At 43.4% G+C, this 24,595-nt stretch overlaps 1 protein-coding gene and 1 non-coding gene across 2 annotated transcripts in view; one reads left to right on the top strand and one right to left on the bottom strand.

The window, feature by feature from the left end:
* Positions 1-24,595, bottom strand: part of HS3ST4 (heparan sulfate-glucosamine 3-sulfotransferase 4) — a 497,559-nt gene that overhangs the window by 431,865 nt on the left and 41,099 nt on the right. The gene's annotated exons all lie outside the window — the stretch shown is intronic.
* TRNAC-GCA lies at positions 21,568-21,639 on the top strand. Its single transcript has one exon. It is a non-coding gene; the product is annotated as a tRNA-Cys (tRNA).

Here is a 24,595-nt window from a genome sequence, read left to right on the forward strand (position 1 = left end):
TCCTTCCCAAAGCACTTTACCTACTGGGGCTTTGCAAACCTCCACATCTCTGTGAAAGCCCATTGGTCTGGACAAATGCCTTGAGTCACCCTCTGCGCTATTCATGAGATTCAGGGTTCCCCACCCCCTGTCTGCTGCAGCCGAGGAGGTAAGGCGTCCACACCCAGTGCCAGCCTGATCAGAAGCAACCCGTGCCAGGACAACACTTGTTTCCAGACTGACTTCCTCTCGGCAGTGCCATCCTCCTGGGGAAATGTCTCCCGAGCCCCATTGCCTTGGAGGTCAGGCCATCATATAAGTGAATCTTCTCTGCAAGCCTGGCATATGTCAACATGGTATTTTGCTAAGAAAACTCATAAAGAGGATTGCCGGCTGCAATACGACACTCACTCTATAATACCGTCAGTCTAATTGTTTCCAGAAGCAAACAATTAAACGGTTTATGAGAAAAACTCTATCTGTAATTGTGTGGCCCCCGCACAGCTGCTCCCTAAGTAAGGCAGTTGGAGCAGAGTTGGTGCAGATATGAAAGTACAGTATGTATTTAGCAATATGGCACCTAAATGCATCATAGAAGACCTATCGGGGAAATAAACAGCCTTCAAGTGTATTTTTGGAAGACAAATACTCGATACTTCATTTAATGTATGGTTTGCAGTTAGTGGTTAATCTCAGACAATGAAGAGAGAGCCTTGTTTCACGTGGCTATTGAGGAAATGCAGAATTGATTGAGGATTCTGAAAGAGCCCAATTCCCAAGCCAGCAATGCCCTTTGTTGCTTTTCTCCTCCTTCTTTTAAATTTTCCTATAATCCATTCAGACAAATCTTTTTATCAGGTTGATTTCCTCTCCTCATTATAACCAACGTGATTAATTGCTAAACTTTTCTCTCATTCTTGCCCAACTCTAAGATCTCATTTTTCATGTGCAGAATGGCCTTTCTTGTCCAAGTACGCGTATGTGCACACCCCTCAAAGCATCTCTATTTTATGTCTCCAGGTTATTAATAATAGTGTTCAATTGGCCCATTCGGCTGGTCATTTGCAAATGTGAAATATATCTAGAGTGGGTTGAGTGATACGGAGAAGAGTCCAACACCTTGATTTGATAATTAGTCTGCATAATTAGTGACTGTGACCCTCAGAGTCTTTCATGAAAGTCCTCTTTTCATGACATATTTATTCACAGAGTAAAAGGAACTGGGATGGCCCTTCCTAGTCCAATCTCCACCTGCATTTCCCGAAGCTGGTCTGAATTGCTCCCTGGCTTGGAAGCTTCCAGACAACCCCAGATTAAATCTTAGGATAAAAAAGAAAATAAAAGGAAATGGAAGCAGTAGAGCAGATTTAAAACTTACACGAGCCACAGAAACACAGTGGGGAAGCCATTTTTTTTAACAATCGAATGCATAACAACTTAGGGACTTCCTTTCAACCACCAATGGCAGCAGACCCGTCTTTTCTAACTCTAACCTCCCAGCAAACAGTCTAATCCTCATTCCCCACAAATACTACCACTGCGGGTAAGACAAATAGCAGTGGAAAACATGAAAGGCAATTAGATTGAAATCTAGTCCTGCCTACTCCCCACAAGTTCATTTTTTTTTTTTTTCCACTAAGAGGCTCTTCAGTCTAGTAACAAATATGATTCCTGTTTAGCACAGTGTGAAGCACGAATGAAATGCAGGTCTGTTCGCACTATTCAGCTAACTGATGACATTTCAAACTCCTGAAAGGGGACTCGAAACACAGATTCCTAACAAAAACCCAGAGCGTTTTGTAATTATTTCCATGTCATTCCTACATAATCAACGTCGCTCCGGTGCTCCCGGAGCTTAATTCCTGACTTTGTGTAACATTCTCTGACATTCTGTGAGTCAGATTACGAGGATCCTCAGCTCGGTCTCTGCCACCTCCTGCCTTTGCCCAGCGATGGCCACAATGAACGGACATCTCCACGACTGGAGAGCACAGAGCGGAAAATGAATGAAGCCAGGCACTTGGGCACATTAGCACACATGCATCCACCAGCATCCAAACACACTTGCCGGGAAAAGCCCTCTTCTCAAGTGCGCAGAGATGGCGATGAGCCATTTCAAACCTGGCTCTGGCCAGGACCCACGTGACACCTACCTGTAAGGTCCTGAATCTCGGCATGTGCAGACACAAGGGGTGGGGGCACAGGGGCGGCCTTAAGCATCTTTCATCAATTCTTTATGTATCGCAGGCACATCAAGTGGCAGCCTCTTGGCTCCTCTTCAGCAGCCTTCCCACCACACAACAGGGACTCCCTGCAAATTAACATTCCTCTCCTCCTGCCTGCCCTGCCCTCAAGTTTTCAAACATAACAACAATCTCAATGAAATAATGAGAGAGGTTCATTCGAATGCTGCAGAGGGAACAGCTTTATTGCTAAAGCAGCAAAGAGAACTAACTGAATCCACTGGAAAGAATTAGAAGGAAAGAGGAGAAAAGGAGAATGAAGTAATAGGTTGGAATGATGAACACACACACACACACACACGAGGCAGGATAGGTGAGTGGCAACCTAAATACTCATAGAAGAGAAACTGTACATGGGTGAATGCAAAGAGCTTCCAAGATGGCAACACCACCGAGGGCTGGGCTCACGAGTACTGAGAAAGTTCCTCAAGCACTGAATAGTCTGAGCTGTCCAAGAGCTACACCATATTAGCTGAAGCAAATAATAGTCTACATCCAGACACAAAGGTAACATCAAGTCCCAACAGCATGTATGGTGGCTAAAAAACACTGCTAAGTGTTTGAGCCTGCCGCAAAGCCTGAGACACTTGTTTCATGGAAAAGGGAAGTCAATGCAGGTGGGCTCATCACCTTTGACCCCTGGATAACAAGATGATGCCATGTGACTTCCTCATTAAAGACCATGAGGTTTCTCTCTGTGTGTGCTTAGTCACTCACTCGTGTTCGACTCTGCAACCCCATGGACTGTAGCCCACTGGGTTCCTCTGCCCATAGGATTTTCCAGCCAAGATACTGGAGTGGGTTGCCATTTCCTACTCCAGGGGATCTTCCTGACTCAGATATCGAACCTGTGTCTCTTGAGTCCCTTGCATTGGCAGGCAGATTCTTTGCCACTAGTGCCACCTGGGAAGTCCTTGAGGCTTCTACCTGTCACTAGAGGGCTCACTCTGGGAGCCCTGAGCAGAAGTGTGAGGAGTCTGACTGCCCTGAGGTCACCATGCTGTGAGGAAGTCCACATGATGGCATCGTAATCAACCATCCCGGCTGAGCCCAGCCTTTGTGACATACCAGCCCAGGCCCCAGAAAAATGAATGAAGACGCCTTCAGAGGATTCCAGCACCAGGCTATTCAGGTTCGCCCAGCTAAGGCCCCAGGCACTGTGAAGCAGAGACATGCCAACCTTGGGCATGGTGTGTTCCTTCCCCACAGAATCCACGAGCCTAATAAACTGCCTCCTGTCACACAGTACAAAATTCTGTGAGTCAGTTATACGGCAACAGCAAACCAGAATAGCACATGTTTATTCTCTCAGCTTCTTTGGAAAATAACCCATTTCTACGTTATTAGCCTTAATGTCAGCAACTGGAAAACGGAACTAATAATGTCTAAAGTTTTTTGAAAAGCCACTAAAATATCATAATAATAACAGTAGTAACAATAATAACAATAAACTATCAACATTTGTTTAGAACCTCTTGTGTTTCTAGACCCATGTAACATAATTTAATTCTTTTAACAACCTCATGCAATACAAAGTTGTGATTAACCCTTTTAAAAATGGGAAACTGAGACAGAGAGAGAAGAGCAGCCTGTTGAAACTCAGACATTAAGAGACAGAACATGAATTCAAAACCAAAGCAGGCTTCTTTCAGCTTCTTAATCACTCTAAAAAACGGCTTACAGATAAGACAAGCATGAAGACAGTGCCTGACATGTATTTAAACTTGAGTGATGCTTTATTGGTGTAATTATCATTGTTGTTGCTGTCATTGTTGTTTAAGAATCTGATCATTAATAGACACAGACTCAGGAAATACCAAGATGGGCTTTTCTGCTTCCTCTGTGTTAGCATCTACAGGGGAATTTGGCAGCAGTTGGTCCACTGTATAATTCCCAGAAAATGGGAAGAACTATTCATATTGTACATTTCATATACCAAAAAAATTTCAATTTCATGCTGTACTGAACCTTACAAATGCCCTCCTTTAATCCTGTTTTTATCCTAAACCAATATACAAACCTTTAATATTTCCTAATGGAGTGTACATTTATTCATTCCTACCAACCTAATGGCAATTCTTGAGAAGTCAGGCAATAGACAGTAAGATAAGCTTGACGCTTTGGTTCCAAAAGTTCAATCAGTTAACCTAGGACAGCAATCACTTCCTCAGAATGAATAATGATGTGGAATAATATTTGGATGGAGATAAACCCTTTTTGCATAGAAAATTGCATTATCATGGGCAGTATCTCAGCTGGATATGTAGGTTTACCAATAAGGATATTGCTTCATGCATTTTTATCATGGAGCTTTTTGATTCTGAGATTTCCAGAGGATTCTGCCTTGAGAGAGGAATCCTTAATGTCTGTATAATGTGTGATGCTCTCTGAGCTGTAGATGTGAGGGTGGGAAGGCAGGAGCTGGGCTCTGCAGCTTGTGAAAAACTGCCACCACACTCTCCCAGGGGTTCTTCATTCCACTTAGCACGAGGGAAAAGCAAGCAAGGCACAGCAAGACAGAGTTCTTTAAAGAAACGGCATTGAAAATAACCATCATGTCAATTTCAGCTAATGGGGCACAGTATGGGCTCATTTTAAAGCAAGGAGGAGTGGCATGCAACCATTAAGAAAGAAATGCATATGCCATATGTAAGCACACCCATCCAAGCAGAGCCAGGAGTTCTCTGGGGAGAACTCAACACATCTCTCCCACAGACTTGGAACTTGACCTCCCACTGACCAGAACCCAGACCATCATTAAGGAAGCATAATTACAAATGAGATTAGTGAGATAGCAGCCAAGGTTTTTTCCACTGGAGCTTCAAAGACTCCTACTGGTAAGAGAGAGAGAAAGGGACTTAATTCCTGAATTTCACTAACTTCCCTTTCACAGGTGCAATCGATAGAACATTAAGATGCATACACCTGCTTGCCAGCTGACATATTTATCTGTGAGCATCCTTTCAAACTCAGGAGGAAACAACCTAGGAAAAACCCTCTTGCCTTCCACCACTTCTGGCTATTACTGAGCTGGCTCAAGCAAGATTCCAACTATGAATTATCTACAAAGCTGGTGCCCCACTGAGAAGAGGCCCATGCCTGGGCATCAGAAGGAAGTTGGAGAGTTCCACAAGACTCTTTTCGTGCTGGCTGGAAGACAAGTGTAGTGGCCCAGAGCACAGATACTGGTGTCAGGAAGACCCAGCTTGAGTCCTAGACCTGCCACCCATCTCTTCTCTGTGTGCCTCAGTTCTCTGTAAAAGAGCAGCAAAAATGACACCTACCTGAGTAATGAGAATTCTATGGGGAAATGCAATATCCCTGGGCCAACAAGGTACTTGTTACTTTTTTATTTGGAAGCATAAATGCTCTGGACCACAGGTTTAGGGGCTTATCCTGTCCCATGTCCTGCATGGAGACATGCAGACATGTTAAATATCTTGGCCTCTTGGCCTGTTACTGTTTAGTTGCTTAGGCATGTCTGACTCTTTTGTGGCCCTACGGACTGTAGCCTGCCAGGCTCCTCTGTCCATGGGATTTCCTCGGCAAGAATTCTAGAGTGGGTTGCCATTTCTTTCTCCAGAGGCTCTTCCAAACCCAGGGATCAAATCCGTGGCTCCTGCATTGGCCACTCTTTACCACTGAGCCACCAGGGAAGCCCCCATCTTGACCTGTAGAAGGCAGCAAAAGCTCAACTTTGCAATAGGTGCTGTCCACAAGCATGGTGCTGAAACAGATTTCTAGTTTTACCTTCAGGACTAGCACTCAAGGCTGTCTCTGACTGTTATGTTCACAAGCCTCTACTTGGCCAGAAATCAATGGAAAGAAGACTTACATGAGTGTCAAGAATAACGCCCAGGGTGTTTTCCCATGTCAGAGATATGCTTCTCTCCCTCTTTTCAGTTGAATTCAGTCACTCAGTCATGTCCGACTCTTTGTGACCCCATGAATTGCAGCACACCAGGCCTCCCTGTCCATCACCAACTCCCAGAGTTCACTCAGACTCATGTCCATTGAGTCAGTGATGCCATCCAGCCATCTTATCCTCTGTCGTCCCCTTCTCCTCCTGCCCCCAATCCCTCCCAGCATCAGAGTCTTTTCCAATGAGTCAACTCTTCGCATGAGGTGGCCAAAGTACTGGAGTTTCAGCTTTAGCTTCATTCCTTCCAAAGAAATCCCAGGGCTGATCTCCTTCAGAATGGACTGGTTGGATCTCCTTGCAGTCCAAGGGACTCTCAAGAGTCTTCTCCAACACCACAGTTCAAAAGCATCAATTCTTCAGCGCTCAGCTTTCTTCACAGTCCAACTCTCACATCCATACATGACCACAGGAAAAACCATAGCCTTGACTAGACGAACCTTTGTTGGCAAAGTAATGTCTCTGCTTTTGAATATGCTATCTAGGTTGGTCACAACTTTCCTTCCAAGGAGTAAGCGTCTTAATTTCATGGCTGTAGTCACCATCTGCAGTGACTTTGTAGCCCAGAAAAATAAAGTCTGACACTGTTTCCACTGTTTCCCCATCTATTTTCCATGAAGTGATGGGACCAGATGCCATGATCTTAATTTTCTGAATGTTGAGCTTTAAGCCAACTTTTTCACTCTCCACTTTCACTTTCATCAAGAGGCTTTTTAGTTCCTCTTCACTTTCTGCCATAAGGGTAGTGTCATCTGCGTATCTGAGGTTATCCCTCTTTTAGGATTATTTTAATAAGTATTAGTCACTCAGTCATGTCTGACTCTTTTTGATTCCATGGACTGTAGCCCACCAAGCTCCTCTGTCCATGAAATTCTCCAGACAAGAATATTGGGAGTGGGTAGCCATTCCCTTCTCCAGGAGATCCTCCCAACCAAGGGATCAAACCCAGGTCTCCTGCATTGCAGGTGGATTCTTTACCACCTGAGCCAACAGGGAAGCCCAATGGTTAACACCAACTTTTGGTTCACAGCTTGATCCCCTCCTCACTTTCTATACATCTCATGCTCTGATCACTTGTAACTCTTCTTTCCTCTTCAAGCACCTCACATTCACTCATAACTCCATGCCTTCTGCACACACGGACTGCTTTACTCAGGCTGCTCTCATCCCATTCTTTGCCTAGCAAATTTCCTTCAAGGTCCAGATGACAATTTCTACAAGTCATTCTCTGAACCTCCTCAGCCATATAAACCTATAGCACTTTACATCAAATTATTGCACTTGTAACACCATTTTGTGTTCATTTAATCACTTGAAAAAATAAAAGGTATTGTCACAAAAAGTAGGCACTAGGGATTCAATGGTGAGCAAGGAATAGGCACTGCCCTTAAGAAGCTCACTGTCTAATTAGAGCAGACTTAGAGTAAGCTTAGAATCAACAGAGTAAATCCATGAAACAGTGAAGTGTATAGAACAGGCATATCTGATGCATGACAAGAGGAATGAAGAAGACTTTTCAGTGGAAGTGAAATCTACATTAAGACCTAGAGGATTACTTAATTGGATTAAAAGGAAAGGGAAAGCCAGTATACAGTGGAGATTTATGTCTCAAAATTTGTCAAATATAATACCTGACAAATTGTCCAATGATCCTATAGACACCAGACTAAGATGAAACAATAGTTAAGTCAGAACTTCTTTTCACTGAAATCACGTAGATCACTGCATATCAAATTTTAATGATGTACAAATAACTATGTACTATGTAGTCTTTTTATATAAAATTCTAGGCAAGGCAAACATAAAGCTGACATAAATTATATTTCTTAGGAGGGGACAGCAAAGGAACACAAGGAAACTTTCGGGGTGATATAAATGTTCTGTACCTTGATGGTACACGTGACTGTACCATATATTCATCAAAACATGACAATTTAACACTTGAATTTTGTGAATTGTATTGACTGTAAAGTATACTTCAATAAAATTGATTTTTAAGGGCATAATAAAATATTTAATGTGTATAAAAATATAGGACATGGCCCAGGATTCTGCATCTTTAATAAGCATCTCTAACAAATTGGATATAGTCTAAGAACAACCCTTTCAGAATGCTGATGGAGTGATCATCTACTCAGAGTCATATTCAGGAAGGTCTCTGGTTGTGCAATACGTGACCGAGTGCTTGACCTTGCTCAAGATGTTATCAACAACATACATGTGGCCAATGCTGTCCATTGCCCTTTAGTCTTTCTTCCACTTTTAGTAATAGAATTCTCATTTTTATTTGGGTACATAGCTCCTTAGCCAAAAGACTATTTCCCAGCCTCCCCTGCAACTAGACATGGCTATGTGATTATGTCCTGGCCAATGAGAAGTGTTCCTCAAGATTTCCAGGAAGACTCCTATAAAAGGAAGAAATGTGTCCCGTATTTTCTCTCCTCTATTCCTCCCACTTAGAATATGAATGCAATGGCTAGAGTCGCAGCAGCTGTTTTGAACTCTGAGGCAGCATGTTAAAGACAGAGAAACACCTGTTAAAAGGAGCCTGAGTCCCTGATGGCCATGGAGAATCTATAGACTATGCTACAGCAAGCTCAACTCTGGGATTTCTTTTATGTTGAAGAGAGAAACAAACTTCTGTCTTATTTTAAGTCACTGTTATTTGGGACATTTCTACTATATGCACCTGAACTTCTTCCGTCTCATATATGCCATTTATTAATTTTGTATTTCACACCAAGCTTGTTTTATTACCCAGTGTGCTGGATGACAGAATTAAATTTCAGGCAAATCCCTACACCCACTAAAAATACAACTATAAAAAATATCTGGGGTGTGAAGAAAAAGGAAAAGCAACCCTCCTACACTGTTGACCCAAATGTACATTGAAAAGAACTATGGAAATTCCTTAAAAAGCTAAAAACAGAGTTACCATATGATCCTGCAACCCAATTCCTGGGCATATATCTGAGGAAAATTCTAATTTGAACAGATACATTCACCCCAATGTTCACAGCAGCACTATTTAGAATAGCCAAGACATGGAAGCAACCTAAAGTCCATTGACAGAGGGATGGACAAAGATGTGGCATATATAATGGAATATTACTCGGCCATAAAAAAGAAACAATGCCATTTGCAGCAACATGGATGGACACAGAGATTATCATACTAAGCAAAATCAGGCAGAGAAAAACAAATATCATATGATATCATTTATGCTTAGTCACTCAGTCATGTCCAACTCTCTGCGATCCCATGGACTGCAGACCGCCAGGCTGCTCTGTTCATGGGATTTCCCAGGCAATCATACTGCAGTGGGGAGCTATCCCCTCCTCCAGGGAATCTTCCCAACCCAGGAATCAAACTCCTGCATTGCAGGCAGATTCTTTACCGTCTGAGCCACCATATCACTTACAGATATAATCTTTAAAAAATGATACAAATGAACTTATGTACAAAACAGACTCACAGACATGGAAAACAATCTTATGGCTACCAAAGGGAAAAGGAGGGAGAGGGATAAATCAGGAGCTTGAGATTAACATACACACACTACTATATATAAAACAGATAAAATAACCGGGACATACTGTATAGCACAGAACTATATTGAGTATCTTATAATTACCTACAATGGGAAAGAACCTGAAAAAGAATGTGTGTGTGTGGCTGAGCCATTTTGCTGCATACCTGAAACTAACATCACATTGTTAGTCAACTACACTTAAATTAGAAAAAATGGTTAAATAAAGATATCTGGTCAAAATTGGGACAAATGGAAATGTCTACTGGGAATCCTAGTTGACCACGGGCTCATTTTTAGTCAACTTTGTGATGTAGATAATTTTTAAAAAATAAATTCAATGTCAAATTACATTAGTGGATTAAAGGAGGTAGAGTATAAAGAACAGAGAAGATGAGCCTTCTAAAACAGGCATTTTAGACAGTAGATGGAATATTGAATTTATTTCTGAACATTTCTTTTGAAGAAGAATGTTGACAAAACTGAGGTGATCCAGAATGGAACAGAGAGGATGGTCAAAGGCCTAGAAAATGTCAACTAGACATTTAGACTAGAATTTGGACTATCTAAACTGGAGAAGGGAATAATGGGATGGGATTATGCAAATGATGGGAAAAATCTGCAAAGCTACCATGTTCTAGACTCATTCCGAGTAGTAGAGAAGAAGGAGGTAGAACAGCATGTGAGAGTCAAAGGAAATGAGTATAAGACCCATCAAACAAACAAAAAAAGATTAACTGCCTTACAAAATATTGACTTCTCTGATATGCTGATTGATTAATTGATTTACTCTTCACCTTGTGCCCAAAATAAATATCTAACATTTTTAAATGATTATGTGATAACACTCTTCTGAGTGCTTTATATGTATAATTCATTTGATTCACACAACACTCTTAAGTAGTTACTATTATTATCCCTATTTTTATGGATGAGCAAACTGAGAAAGAAAAGTTCAATAACTCGCCCAAAGTCACACAGACAAGAGGATGGATTCAACAGCCAAGATTCAAAGGCAAGTGTACTGGCCCTGGAAGCCCACGTGTTTATCATCAGACAGCTCCATTGCTTCTTCCTTGCTGAAATATGCAAGGCTTCCTATGACTGTCCTGTTACTGGAGCAGACCATAATAGTTAACTGTCTGGAATGCTAAGGTGATAACTGGGTATTGTGGACCCCTGATACCTTCAACGACTTGGGATATGGGGAAGCCCAGTGGGATTCCATGGAACTATGGATATGCTGGGTGTGTAACATGGAGAGTTTGATGTGAATGCAAACCTAACTGGAGGGTAGTTCAAGACAAGCATTAGAAATCAGAGGCACACATGTGTCACAAATATCAAAGCTAGAGATACACAATCTGAAATCCCTCTTTGGATATGTGACCAATGAAGCCATGAAGCACTCACATTTGAGAAGGTAGAAAGCAGAGACCGAGGGAGGAAGATGCTAAGGTTTAATCATGGATTAAGCCATGCCCTGCACACAGAGACAGGAAAGAAAAGCCAAAAGCAGCTAATCATGGAAATAGCCTCATGCTCCAGAAGACAATACAAAAGTCTTTGAAACACTGGGAAGTGAGATCTCTGTTGCTTCTGTTTGCCTGGAATTCATCCCCCCTTACTCTTCCAACAGCCCCCTACATTTTTCCTCTGGAAACCATCCCTCTCTGTCATCTTCTCTTAATGTGGCTGACCCCGCTCCTTGGGGAATACGAGGTTGCCCGTGTTTCAAAGCTGGTCAATAAGAAAAGACTTTGCCCTGATTCCCCACAGTTGCTTGAGAGTAAACGTAAGACCCAAATGGGTCCAGTGAGAATCAACACTGAAACATTTGTTGGAAATATTAGGAAAGACATTTTCCCTTTACTACCCAGGGGACTTAAGCCAGTAAGATGAACCCATGGAGCTACCAGGACCATCTTTGCTGCTCTGCAGAGAGCTTGTCCATAAACAAATCAACATGTCAGAAAGTAAAACCAAAGGACTGGATGGGATGGAGAGGGGGTCATTTGTGCATTAGATTCTGCTATCTGAATATTTACCTATATTCCCTGGATTTTGTTGGCTATGTGAGCAAATAAATTCTCCTTTGCAGTTGGCTTCTGTCATTTTCCACTGAAAGTGATGGCCAGTATATGATCTATGTTTCAGAGACCTCTTTCATATGTACCCATGCCTCTCTCTGCCGTGCTGTGCTGTGCTAAGATGCTGCCGTCGTGTCTGACTCTTTGCGACCCTATGGACCATAGCCCATCAAGCTCCTCTGGAGTGGGTTGCCATGCCCTCCTCCAGGGATCCATGCCTCTCTACTACATCAGAAACCCCTTGAGAGCAATAAATGTGCTTCCTCACATGGCAGCACCAAGCACAGGGCCAGGCACATTCTTGGCAAGAACAAACCTCACTGAATGATTTTGAACCAATTAAATGAAATAATGCTGGCAAGAGGGTGCTATAAGCCACAGAGCATTGTTTCTAACTATTATTTCAAAGAAAGATGATATAACAGCCTCTCTTTATTTTTTAAGCTTACCAAACATGAAGTTCAATCCAGTTCATTAAGAAGTGGTGCCCTCAAAGTATCTGTTCAGCTACATATAATCCTACCCATCTTGGCTCACTGCCTTCCCCCTCCTCTTCTCTCTGGAATGCACCTTTTAAGGAAATGGAGAGCTGGTACTTAAAATCAAATCTTGGCAAGGTACATGTTTTTTTATAAAAAAAAAAAAAACAGACTTAGGAGTACATCATTTATTTTTTTTTTTTGGAGTACATCATTTAAAGTAATAAAAAACAATTTATGATCCATCTCTGATGTTCAAATGCAAAATGGGATGGGAAAATGTCTGTGTATAATGAATTCTGCAACATTTGCTAAAGTCCTGCAAGAGAAGGAAAGAAGACAAATGATTCAAAAATAGAAATCTCCTCAAATATTTTTCACAAAAGGAAACTACACACACACACACACACACACACACACACACACACACAAACTGTATAGTATAATCAGAAATGTAATAGGGACAGACTCAAGACAGAAACTAAAAATCTGTGATAGGCTCAATAATGAGAAACTCTCACCATATCTTTCAACTCTCTTCACTCATATACTCTCTCTTTCCCTGGATCTGAGCAGAGATTAAAAAGTAAATAATAAGAGGGAAGGAAACCCTATCCAGCATAGCAATTAGGAATGCGGGTTTGGCTATTATATATAAAATAGACCAACAACGAGGTCCTATTGTATATCACAGGAACTACATTTAATATCCTGTGATGAACCATAATGGAAAAGAACACAAAACAGGATGTATATGTGTGTATAACTGAGTCACTTCACTGTACAACAGAAATTAACACAACATTGTAAATCAATTTTACTTTAAAAGAAAAATGTGGGTTTGTGAGAGCAAGGAACATGAGAGTCCCTGGCTCTGGCACTGTGACCTCAGACAAGTCACCCCACCCCTCTGAGCTGGATTCCTCATCTATACCAGGGTTAACACAGTAGCACCTTCATAGATTGGTGGGTTCGCTTGAGAAAATGGCATGGAGAGTGCCTGAAGTGAAGTGAAGGTCGCTCAGTCGTGTCTGACTCTTTGCAACCCCATAGACGATAGTCCATGGAATTCTCCAGGCCAGAATACTAGAGTGGGTACCCCTTCCCTTCTCCAGGGGATCTTCTGAACCCAGGAATCTAACCCAGGTCTCCCGCATTGCAGGCAGATTCTTTGCCAGCTGAGCCACAGGGGAAGCCCAAGAATACTGGAGTGGGTAGCCTATACCTTCTCCAGTGGATCTTCCTAACCCAGGAATCGAACCAGGGTCTCCTGCATTGCAGGTGGATTCTTTACCAACTGAGCTATGTGCTTACCACAAAGGAATTCTCATTCTTTAAATCATCCTTTCATTGTGCATGGCTTAAATCAGCGACCATGACATCAACAAGCCTTCTTTACAGGAAGGGGGCCACAACCAGAATACCTGGTTGCCAACTGTGGCTCTAACTATGTATCCGACCCTAACCAAGTTAAATTCAGCCTCTTGCAAAAGAGTCACTCAGAACCTAATATCTTTGAGGCTCATTCCATCTAACAGGCTCGACTTGTTCAGAGCAGCCAAGTATTTATCTTATGGGAACTGGCAGAAATGTGTTGTTGGCTTAAAAGGAGCCCGGAGCACTAGTTAAACAGTCTCTCCTGAGTCTCCTCTCTTCCTTTCTGAAGGAAGAGGTGCTGATACTTTAGTCACCTCAACCACAGGAAGAGGCCAATGCATCTTTGCTCCCCTGTAATCAAAAGGTCTGGAAATCTCAAAGAACGCTTAAGTGGAAAAGACATCTTTCAATGACCAACATCATAATCCTCCCCACGTCCTGCCATCCCAAATAGAGACATCCAGAGAGTCGTGGGCCAGAAAGCACTTTTCAGGAAGCAATCAGCTTAAGACATCACCCATCCAATTCAGTTTGACAGTGATGAGCAACGACACTGTTCCTTAGAAAACAGAAACAGGAATGGCAGAAGGTCACTACGACAGCCAGCTAACTATTGGCGAGGCTTTTGAGTCGCTTCTTTTCTTTTTTTAACTGTGTCATTCACCAAAAAGGAGACAGGGAAAGTGGGCAAGTAAAAAGCAGCTCCCTATCTAATTGGAAGCTCGAGGTAATTAGCAGACAATTCTGAGACTTCGTTCATTTGTTCACTTATTCAATAAACACGTAAGAATGAGGTTCTGTTCTGGATGCTGAGGACAGAGCAGTAAACAAAACAGGTGAGAGCCTTGCTCTCAACGCATATGCTAGTGGAAGGATACCAACCAAAATTAATTAAGTAATAACGCCGATCTTTTCCTATCAGTGTTTTCATTTTCTCTGGCTAAATACCTAAGAGTGATATTTGTTAAACTGCTGGATCACACAGTAGTTCTATTTTTAATTTTTTGAAGAACCTCCATGGAAGCAACCTGAGTGTCATGTCCATCAACAGATGAGTGAATAAAGATGATGTGGTGTGTGTGTGTGTGTATGTGTGTGTGTGTGCATACACTCAGCCGTAAAAAAAGGAATGAATTTTTGCCATTTGCAGCAACATAAATGGACATGGAGGATACTGTGCTTAGGGAAATGTCAGAGAAAGATAAACACTGTACGTTTTCAATTACATATGGAATCTAAAAATAAAAACAAACAAACAAAAGAGAAACAGACCCACAAATACTGAGAACAAACTAGTGGCTACAGAGGGGAGAAGGGTGGGGGAGGGCATCACAGATGAAGGGGATCAAGAGGGACAAACCATTAGGTATAAAATAATTTACAAAGATGTAACGGACAGCACAGGGAATATAGTCAACATTATATGGAGCATAATCTACAAAATCTTTAGTCCCTATACTGTACAGCTGAGACTAATATAATTTTGTAAGTCAACTATACTACAAGGAAAATAATAATCAGGTAAAGAAACAAGATAATCTCAAGCTTTGACAATTACTGCAGTGGGAATAAACCAAGCGGTATGACAGAAAGTGATCTGGGCTGGAAGGAGCAGGGCTACAGCCAAGGCAGGCAGGTAGGCTGTGCTCTGAACCCTTCTAGTAGATATTATTCATACTGCGACTGAGTGACAAGGGAGAGACAGCCAAGAAAAGTCAAGGGCAAGAGCCGCTGACGTCAGGCTTCCTCGAAGGGAGTGCTATTGGCATTTGTGTGGGATTGTTTTCCTTGTGTGGGTCTGTCCTGACCACCTCAGGACATTTAGCACCCCTGACCCCACCCAATATCTTTTTTTTTTTTAAGTTAAATTAAATTAAAATTTTTTTGCTTCCCCAGTGGGTGCAGTGATAAAGAATCCATCTGCCAATGCAGGAGACAAAAGAAATGCGGGTTCAATCCCTGGGTCAGGAAGATCCTCTGGAGAAGGAAATGGTAACCCATTCCAGTATTCTTGCTTGGAAAATTCCATGTTCAGAGGTGCCTAGAGGGCTATAGTCCATGGGGTCACAAAGAGTCAGACACAACTGAGCGTGCACACGCACACACACACAAATACCCATTGACAAGCTGATTTACAGTGTTGTGTTAGTTTCAGGTGTACAGAAAGTGATTCATGTGTATATATATATACACACATTCAAACACATACATATGTGTATACATACACATATCATATGTGTATACATCTATATGTGTATATATATCTGAATGTATGCATATATATATATTCTTTTTCAGATTCTTTTCTCTTATAAATTATTATAAAATACTGAGTAGAATTCCCTGTTTCCTGTGCCATACAGTAGATCCTTGCTGCACAGGAAATTCTTAAAAAAATAATAACAGCAAAAGCACCTGGGCCTCCTGAGAACCCATTGTAACTTTTTTTTTTAATTGTAGCATAGTTGCTTTACAATGTTGTATAAAAGAGTTAACTAATGAGAACCAACTGTGTAGCACTGGGAACTCAACTCAATGCTCTGCAGTGACCTAAACAGGCAGGAAATCCAGAACAGAGGGGAATCTATGTAAACATACAGCTGACTCACTTTACTGTATACCACCCACCCAATCTCTATAGGGTCCCCTGTGTAGTCACTGGGGTAGCAGAAAATGTCCCCACTCCTTTCCCCAAAGGAAGGGCCATCACATCCCTTGTTGAGAACCACTGATACAGGAGAGAACAAAGGCCAGGGCCCCCAGTTAGAAAGAAGCCTGGGCTGTGTAATGAACAGGGAGAAGGCTGCTGTGCCTGGCACATAATGAGTGATGGGGAAAGAGGCGAGAGTTGACTTTATGGCCATAGATGCTTAGCTGCGGCAGACTGAGTTTGCTTGCTGTCAGCTGGGGAGATTTCATGTAGGAGAAAGAGGATGAGCGGAACGCAGAAGTTACCCACACACTTTCTGAACCACATCAGAAAAGGGGACATGATTCTCTGGGCAATTAGATGACATTTTGCTGCCCCAGTGCTGCAATTAGCAAAGCTGGGAGGAGCAGAGGAAGCTGGGCAAGCTACCACACTTCATTAATCCTAAAATGTGTATTTTTAATTCACATTTTAACCTATCTGAAATTAAAATATGTGTCTCAGTCATCATCCCATATTGTCACTTCCCGAGCCTGTGCGTCAAAACCAACAGCAGCCTGCAAAAAAAGTTCTGGGGACAAGGATGGAGTGCTCTTTAAGAAATGCTGCCAGGGCAACCGCCTGGGTGAATTAAGAACTATACCGCAAGGAACATGCAAGAGAAAGACACTGCAAACTGAGGGTGGCTTAGACGGGTCAAACTCTGAATAGGAAATGTTAAGGAGTCCATGGGCCAATTTAGTTCATTTGTTTTTTTACTGATGTATGAACGCAGGAGACTGACGGATGATAAATGTTCAAGCATAAGGATGCTCTTTCCAATAAATACAAAAATTTTTAATTCTAAATGTAAAAGTACTACTGTGATGGTTTAATTTGCAATGTTCTATTCCTAGTGATCCTAAGGGTAACAGGGCACAGGATAGATTCAGGGAAATCTGAGAACCTTCACTGAACATCCAGTGGGTGCCAGGAATTTTATATACGCTATACAACATGTAATCTCACAGCAACTGTCCGAAATCCACACAATGAATTTCGCTTCACAGACACTAAGAAGCAACTTCCTGTGGCTTGCTTTCTTTTCTCACTTCAAATGAACCACATCCAATATTTAAGGGGCCGAGGTCACTCTGCGGGGACAAGATGACCAAGAGTGATCACATCTTCAAAGACAGGTTCTAACATCGTTTTGGATCGTCACTCCAACCAGGCTTCTCACTCCGCCTTTGTGATGGTTCATGTTAAGCATCAACTTGATTGGGCGAAGAGATGCCCAGATAGCCAGTACAACATGATTTCTGGATGTGTCTGAGTGTGTTTCCAAAAAAGACAAGTATTTGAATCACTAGAACTGAGCAAAGAGAAGCCACTCTCACCAGGCTGGGAGGGTATCATCCATTCTTTTGAGGGCCTGAGAAGAACAAAGAGATGGAGGAAATGGACTTCCCTGGTGGTCCAGAGGTTGGGAGCTCGCCTGCCAGTGCAGGGGACATGGGTTCAATCCCTGGTCTGGGAGGATTCCACATGCCGTGCAGCGACTAAGCCTGAGTGTCACAACTACTGAGCCTGCACTCGAAAGCCCAGGAACCACAACTACCGAAGCCAGGCACCTAGAGCCTGTGCTCCACAACAAGAGAAGCCACACAACGAGAAGCCCACGCACCTCAGGTAGAGAGGAGCCCCTGCTTGTCGCAACGGAAAAAGACCCAGTGCAGCCAAAAACAAATAATTAAAAAAAAAAAACAAAAACTACACTTTAAAGGAAAAAAGATGGAGGGCAAATCTGCTCTAGGCTTGAGCTGGGATGCCCACCTTCTCCTGCTCTCAGACACTGACACTCCTGCTTCTTGGGCCTTCGGACTCGGAATGAATTACACACCGCCAGCTTTCCTGGTTCTCCGACTTGGAGGTGGCAGATCATGAGACTTGAACCAATTCCTATAATTTCTATAATAAATTAATATCTTCCTATAAGTGATGTAGAGACACAGATATAGGTACAGATAGAGATTACTCCAGCCCAACTCCAGACATAGATAAGGTATAGGTAAAGGCATGCATTCAGTCTTCTTTAAAAAGAAGGCTGAGCACCGAAGAATTGATGTTTTTGAAGTGTGGTGCTGGAGAAGACTCTTGAGAGTCCCTTGGACTTCAAGGAAATCAAACCAGTCAATCCTAAAGGAAATCAGCAGGGGGGCAGTGGTGCAATGGATAACACATCTGACCACCGATCAGAAGATTCTAAAGGAAATCATCCCTGAATATTCATTGGAAGGACTAATGCTGGAGCCGAAACTCCAATACTGTGGCCACCTGATGCGAAGAGCTGACTCATTGGAAAAGACTCTGATGCTGGGAAAGATTGAAGGCAAAAGGAGAAGAGGGTAGAAGATGATGAGATGGTTAGATAGTAACACCTACTCAATGGACATGAGTTTGAGCAATCTCCAGGAGATAGTGGAGGACAGAGTTGCCTGGCATGTTGCATTCCACGGGGTCGCAGAGTCGAACACGACTTAGTGACTGAACAACAACAAACAGGTGTAGTTAGAGGGAGAGATCGAATACTATTGGTTCTGTCTCTCTGGAAAACCTGAATACAGCTTTGGAAAATATCCTTTCCCACTCCAGTACTCTTGCCTGTAAAATCTTATGGATGGAGGAGCCTGGTAGGCTGCAGTCCATGGGGTCGCTAAGAGTCGGACACGACTAAGTGACTTCACTTTCACTTTTCACTTGCATGCATTGGAGAAGGAAATGGCAACCCACTCCAGTGTTCATGCCTGGAGAATCCCAGGGACGGCAGAGCCTGGTGGGCTGCTGTCTATGGGGTCACACAGAGTCGGACACGACTGAAGCAACTTAGCAGCAGCAGCAGCTGCTCAGACACCACGGGGAGGTGGTATCTCAGAGGCCACTCTGAGGCAGGAAGGGATACAACCTGCACTCAGACAGATGGAGAATGTTTCCTAAGAATCATTGCAAACTGGGATGGAACTTAATGATTAATAATAAAAAAAAATTCAACTGTTACATAAAGATCTTAGGCAAAGACTTTGACCCATTAAAGCCTCTCTGCCTAGGTTTTATTCTGCAATCTCTAGTAATTACTACCCCAACTTTTGTTTGGGGAACAGCCCTGCTTCCTCTTGGTCTGTGTTGTTCGGGGCAGGATGCCTCCAGCCCAGCTCCAGGGATGGCAGGACACCTGGTCTGTACCACCAGCTTTACAGTGATTGGTTCAGGGATGGGTATGTTACCCATCAGGGCCAATGAGAGCCACCCTTGGAACCTCTGCTGAATCTTCTTGAGAAAGCCACATTCCCTCTCTTCCACTGTGGGCGGGCCATCTGAAAGTAAGCCTGGAACTATTGGCAGTCACCCCATGCAGGAGGCCTGTCTCAGAACGAAGCCAGCAAGAGCAGAGCAAAGAAGTAGAGACAGACAGAGCCTGGATGGTTTTGAATCCCTGGATGCAGCTGTGCCTGAAACCACTGCAGGATGCTAGATTTTTCACTTAGTTAAACAAATCAACTCCTTTCTTGGGGAAGGATGATGTCACTTGCAAAATACGGAGCCCTGACTTACAAACATATAGGCATCCCTCATTTTCAGAAGGCAATGGCACCCCACTCCAGTACTTTTGCCTGGAAAATCCCATGGATGGAGGAGCCTGGTGGGCTGCAGTCCAAGGGGTCCCTAGGAGTTGGACACGACTGAGCGACTTCACTTTCACTTTCATGCATTGGAGAAGGAAATGGCAACCCACTCCAGTGTTCTTGCCTGGAGAATCCCAGGGACAGAGGAGCCTGGTGGGCTGCCGTCGATGGGGTCGCATAGAGTTGGACATGACTGAAGCGACTTAGCAGCAGCAGCAGCATTTTCAAAAGTTTGCTTTATGCCACCTTGCTTTTACAAAAGACCGATACACTGGTATCGCAGAGTCGGACACGACTTAGCAACTGAAAAACAACAAAAGTTACCTATTTATGCTAACTGAAAGAAATTCTAAGAGGATTTTTCACTGTTATGAAAAAAGGTAAAAAGCAAAAATACCATCCAGGGTTTGTTTTGCTGCAAGTTCAGCCATTATGGAGGCAGAAATCATCCCCTGCAGTGAGGGGGCACCACCAACCGCCTTCCCGGGAACCACACTCAGCATCTCAGCCTCAAACCGCCATGGCTCTGAACTGTGTCCATGAGCACCTGTGCTTTACCTTAATTGATTTTGTGCATCAACAAGCAGAATGTGTCCTAAGGTAACTTGCTTCTTCGCCTCACACCACTTCAGTTTACAAAAAGGTTTCACGCTCTACTTTCAGATAGCGGGGGAATCCTGTTCACTACTAGACCCTGGAGGGCTGGTGGCTTAAATGTTCAAGCAGGTAGACTGTGTCGGCCTCTTGCCTGAGGTTAGGATGAGACTTCTTCTACAAGAGTGTAAGTGACTAGAGGCCATGCCCTTCAATGCACGGACACCGCTGTGCATTCAACAACATACATGGAGGACACAAAGTGCATTCACTGTGATATCCTAGGCAATCAGTTACATTGCCAAGGGTTTTCTAGATCAAAGCCTGACTCAGAATTCACAAAGCACACTCCACAGTAGACAGGACTCCTGGTAAGGTCAGCCTTCCATAGCCTGGCATGAATGTCCCAGGGAGAATAATGTAAGAAATAGAAGAAAACTCTACTGGGCCAATGAAGCAACTCGTCCCTTCATCATTCCCATTATAAAGCCTGAAATCCCCACCAACAGGTGCTCCCTTTGGTTTCTAGCACTCTCTCTCTCCCCCAAAGATTTATGGTGGGAATTGTTTGTGTCACATAGGAAGGGTCGCCTGAATTCACTAGCTCACCTGTCCAGAGCACACAGGGCTGCTCACTACACTGGCTGCAGCCTCCTAGAAGAATCAGAAAGGCCTGGGATTGTTGGCTTGTTTGTGGCTCCACCACCTTGTAAATTCCCTAAGGAAGAGAAACTGAATCTCCTTGGGCTCCACTGTACTCCAGCATCTCATATAGTGCCTGGAACACAAGCACGCAATCAATATGTGTTGGATAAATGGTTGATGGTAGACAGCCCTGAGGTGGGAGTTAGGACCTGGCTTCTGATCCTAAAACTGCCAAGTCTACACGCTCACTCATGCCACACTCCTCTGGGGCCCTGGGTCCTCATTCCAACAAATGAGGAGGTGGGCCGCTTAGATCTGAGATCAAAGCCAGGAGTCCTGCACAGCTGGGTGTGTTTGTCTCATCGTGCAATTTTACACTTTGGTAACAATCTAAAGGGCTTCCCTGGTGGCTCAGATGGTAAAGCGTCTGCCTGCAATGCAGGAGACCCAGGTTCAATCCCTGGGTTGGGAAGATCCCCTGGAGAAGGAAATGGCAACCCCCTCCAGTATTCTTGCCTGGAGATTCTCATGGATGGAAGAGCCTGGTAGGCTACAGTCCATGGGGTTGCAAAGAGTCAGACATGACTGAGCGACTTCACTTCACTAACAATCTAAAAAGCCGGGAGATTTCATATGAAAATGCATATTTGTGGTTTTGGAGGCTCTGGCAACACAGAGTCCACAGTGCACATGCCGTGAAGGGCCAGCGAGAGTGAGGGTTGTGCCACTGGATGGATGGAGCCTGAAATCTTCCCCACTCCACAGTCCCCATGTGGTCCCTGCACCGAGGCCAAAGGTCAGCTGTTCATGATCACATGACTGTGCTTTCTTTTAGTAAATAAATATCTATAAAGATAGACCAAGAGAGCCATGTTTTAAAAAATGTTTATAGAGAGAGCCCACTTCTTTGTAGGAGCGAATTTAACCTTCATATAATAATAATACATCCTCATATAATAACAATAGTAATATATCCATCACCCATGCAGCATCACTAGAGACGCCAAGTACCATTCTAAGCACATTACATTCATTTAACCCATTCAAGCCTTCCCTGATCACTCAGTTGGTGAAGAATCTGCCCACAATGTGGGAGACCTGGGTTCAATCCCTGGGTTGGGAAGATCCCCTGGAGAAGGGAAAGGCTACCCATTCCAGTATTCTGGCCTGGAGAACCCCATGGACTGTATAGTCCATAGGGTTGCAAAGAGTTGGACGTGACTGAGTGACTTTCACTTTCAAGCACTTTCATTTAACCCATTTAGTCCTTATAGAAACTTTACCTATGAACATGAGATAGATACTATGACTATCCAAATTTTTAAAAGGAAGAAACAGAGGCTCAGAAAGGTTCCGTAATCTAAGATCATACAGTCAGTGAGCAGCCTCTAAGCCTGGAATCCAGGCAGCCTCCACTCACCCATCATATGTCACTGCCATGTGCTTTTAAGTTCAAAGGACCAAGCCTAACTGAGGCCAGACTTTTGTAGTCACCTATTAACCAATTTCAGAGAAGGCAATGGCAACCCACTCCAGTACTCTTGCCTGGAAAATCCCATGGACGGAGGAGCCTGGTGGGCTGCAATCCATGGGGTCACTAGGACTCAGACACGACTGAGCGACTTCACTTTCACTTTTCACTTTCATGCATTGGAGAAGGAAATGGCAACCCACTCCAGTGTTCTTGCCTGGAGAATCCCAGGGACGGGGGAGCCTGGTGGGCTGCCGTCTATGGGGTCGCACAGAGTCGGACACAACTAAAGCGACTTAGCAGTAGCAGCAGTATTAACCAATTTAGTCTCCTCTGCTTCCCCACCATTTTTCAGAAAGGGACACTGAGTCTGATGGGAAGTTATTTTTTTCCCAATTTTCCCAAAAATTCATACCAAAAAAAAAAATGGGGAGAGGACAGAGGCCAAAATCCAAGCCAACCAACTTCCAGCATTGCTCTTTTTTCTAAAACCAGGAATATTAGTCCTAGAGCCTAGACTGGAGATAAATTCTCATGTAGCTTCTTCAGGAACCAAGAGAAGAGAGTCATTTTAGAAAGTCTCACTCACTACCTCATTGCTACATGGCCAGGCTTGAGGCTCACAGACCTGAGGAAACAAGCCCAAGTACAGGGGGTGTCCAGTGTCGCCTTGCACATGGGAGTCTCCTGGCGGACAGATGGCTCCCAGTGAGCTCCTTGTACCATGCCCTAAGATGCTTGAGAAAAGAGAATATGTAACAAACTCAGTTACTTGAGCCCAGGCTCAAGATGTAAACAGTCAAGATTACTCAGAGGTACAATAGCCAAAGACACTAAAGAGTATCTCATGTCACCAATGTACTGGCACTTCTAAAATAATAAGATGTGTGTGCATCCATCTTGATAACCTCTAAAATACATCATTCACTGTTTCCAGTTCCCCATATCTTGGAGGAAGAGGAAGTCTAGGCTCTAGAAATCCCCTCCATGGGATGGATCTCAGAGACTATCTTATTGGGAAGGCATCTTTCATCTATAAATCTACAAGGTATATACAGAAATCCTTAGCTCAGTATCAGTTTAGTATCAGAATGTAACATCTTTACTACTACTATTGATGCTGGCAACAACGTTGTCCTTACATGGCTGTGTACTATGCAGCCAAGGCTTTCCTGGCGGAAAGTCTTACTAGCTCTACCCTGCAAATCAGCATTAACGATCCAGTAAAATAGTTACTATTGTTACCCTGCTGTAATTGATGAGGAAACAGACAGCCTGAAGGATTAGATGACACATCCCAAGTCCCAGGGCTAGGAAGCATCAGGAGTAAGATCAACAAGTAAAATGCATAGCCTCCAATAACCCACACAACCCTGCCTCCTTCCACAAATCTAACTGATCTTATTCATGCAGTGGGATGCTTTGGGGATTGTTATTCCATCAGCCAAGACTGCATGACCCGATTGCCAAAACCCATTTCTTAATGCCTCTTCAGGGTGTCAAGAGCCCCATGGGGTCACCCAGGCTCTACCCATCCACTATGGCACTCAGAATGCCAGCTGAAGGTCAATGGGTACCAGTGTGAATAGCCAAGGGGAAAAAAAGCTTGTTGTTCTCCAGTGCTTGTTAGCATGAAAATAATCATTCATTTCCTACTGTTTGGGTGGCAGGGTTACAAGGATCAGCCCAAGAGATGGCATATCAATGCAGTTCACCAAATGAGTCATCAGAATGAGAATATCCATTTATTGGAGCAGACATGTGTTGACAGAATTCATCCAATGTAAAAAGGTAGCTGATGTAAACTGCCTCCCAAAAGTACCACCTGTTCGGCAATCTCTCCTGATGTTCATCTGCTGTCCTGGGTTTGAGGAGCTGGGGCGGGCGGGGAGGGGGGCAGGGAAGGCAGTGAGAGAAAGGAAAGGAGAGGGAAAAGCTACCATCTTTTCTTTAGAAT

The sequence above is a fragment of the Bubalus bubalis genome, chromosome 24 (assembly GCF_019923935.1).
Source record: "Bubalus bubalis isolate 160015118507 breed Murrah chromosome 24, NDDB_SH_1, whole genome shotgun sequence".
NCBI classification, from domain to species: Eukaryota; Metazoa; Chordata; class Mammalia; order Artiodactyla; family Bovidae; genus Bubalus; species Bubalus bubalis.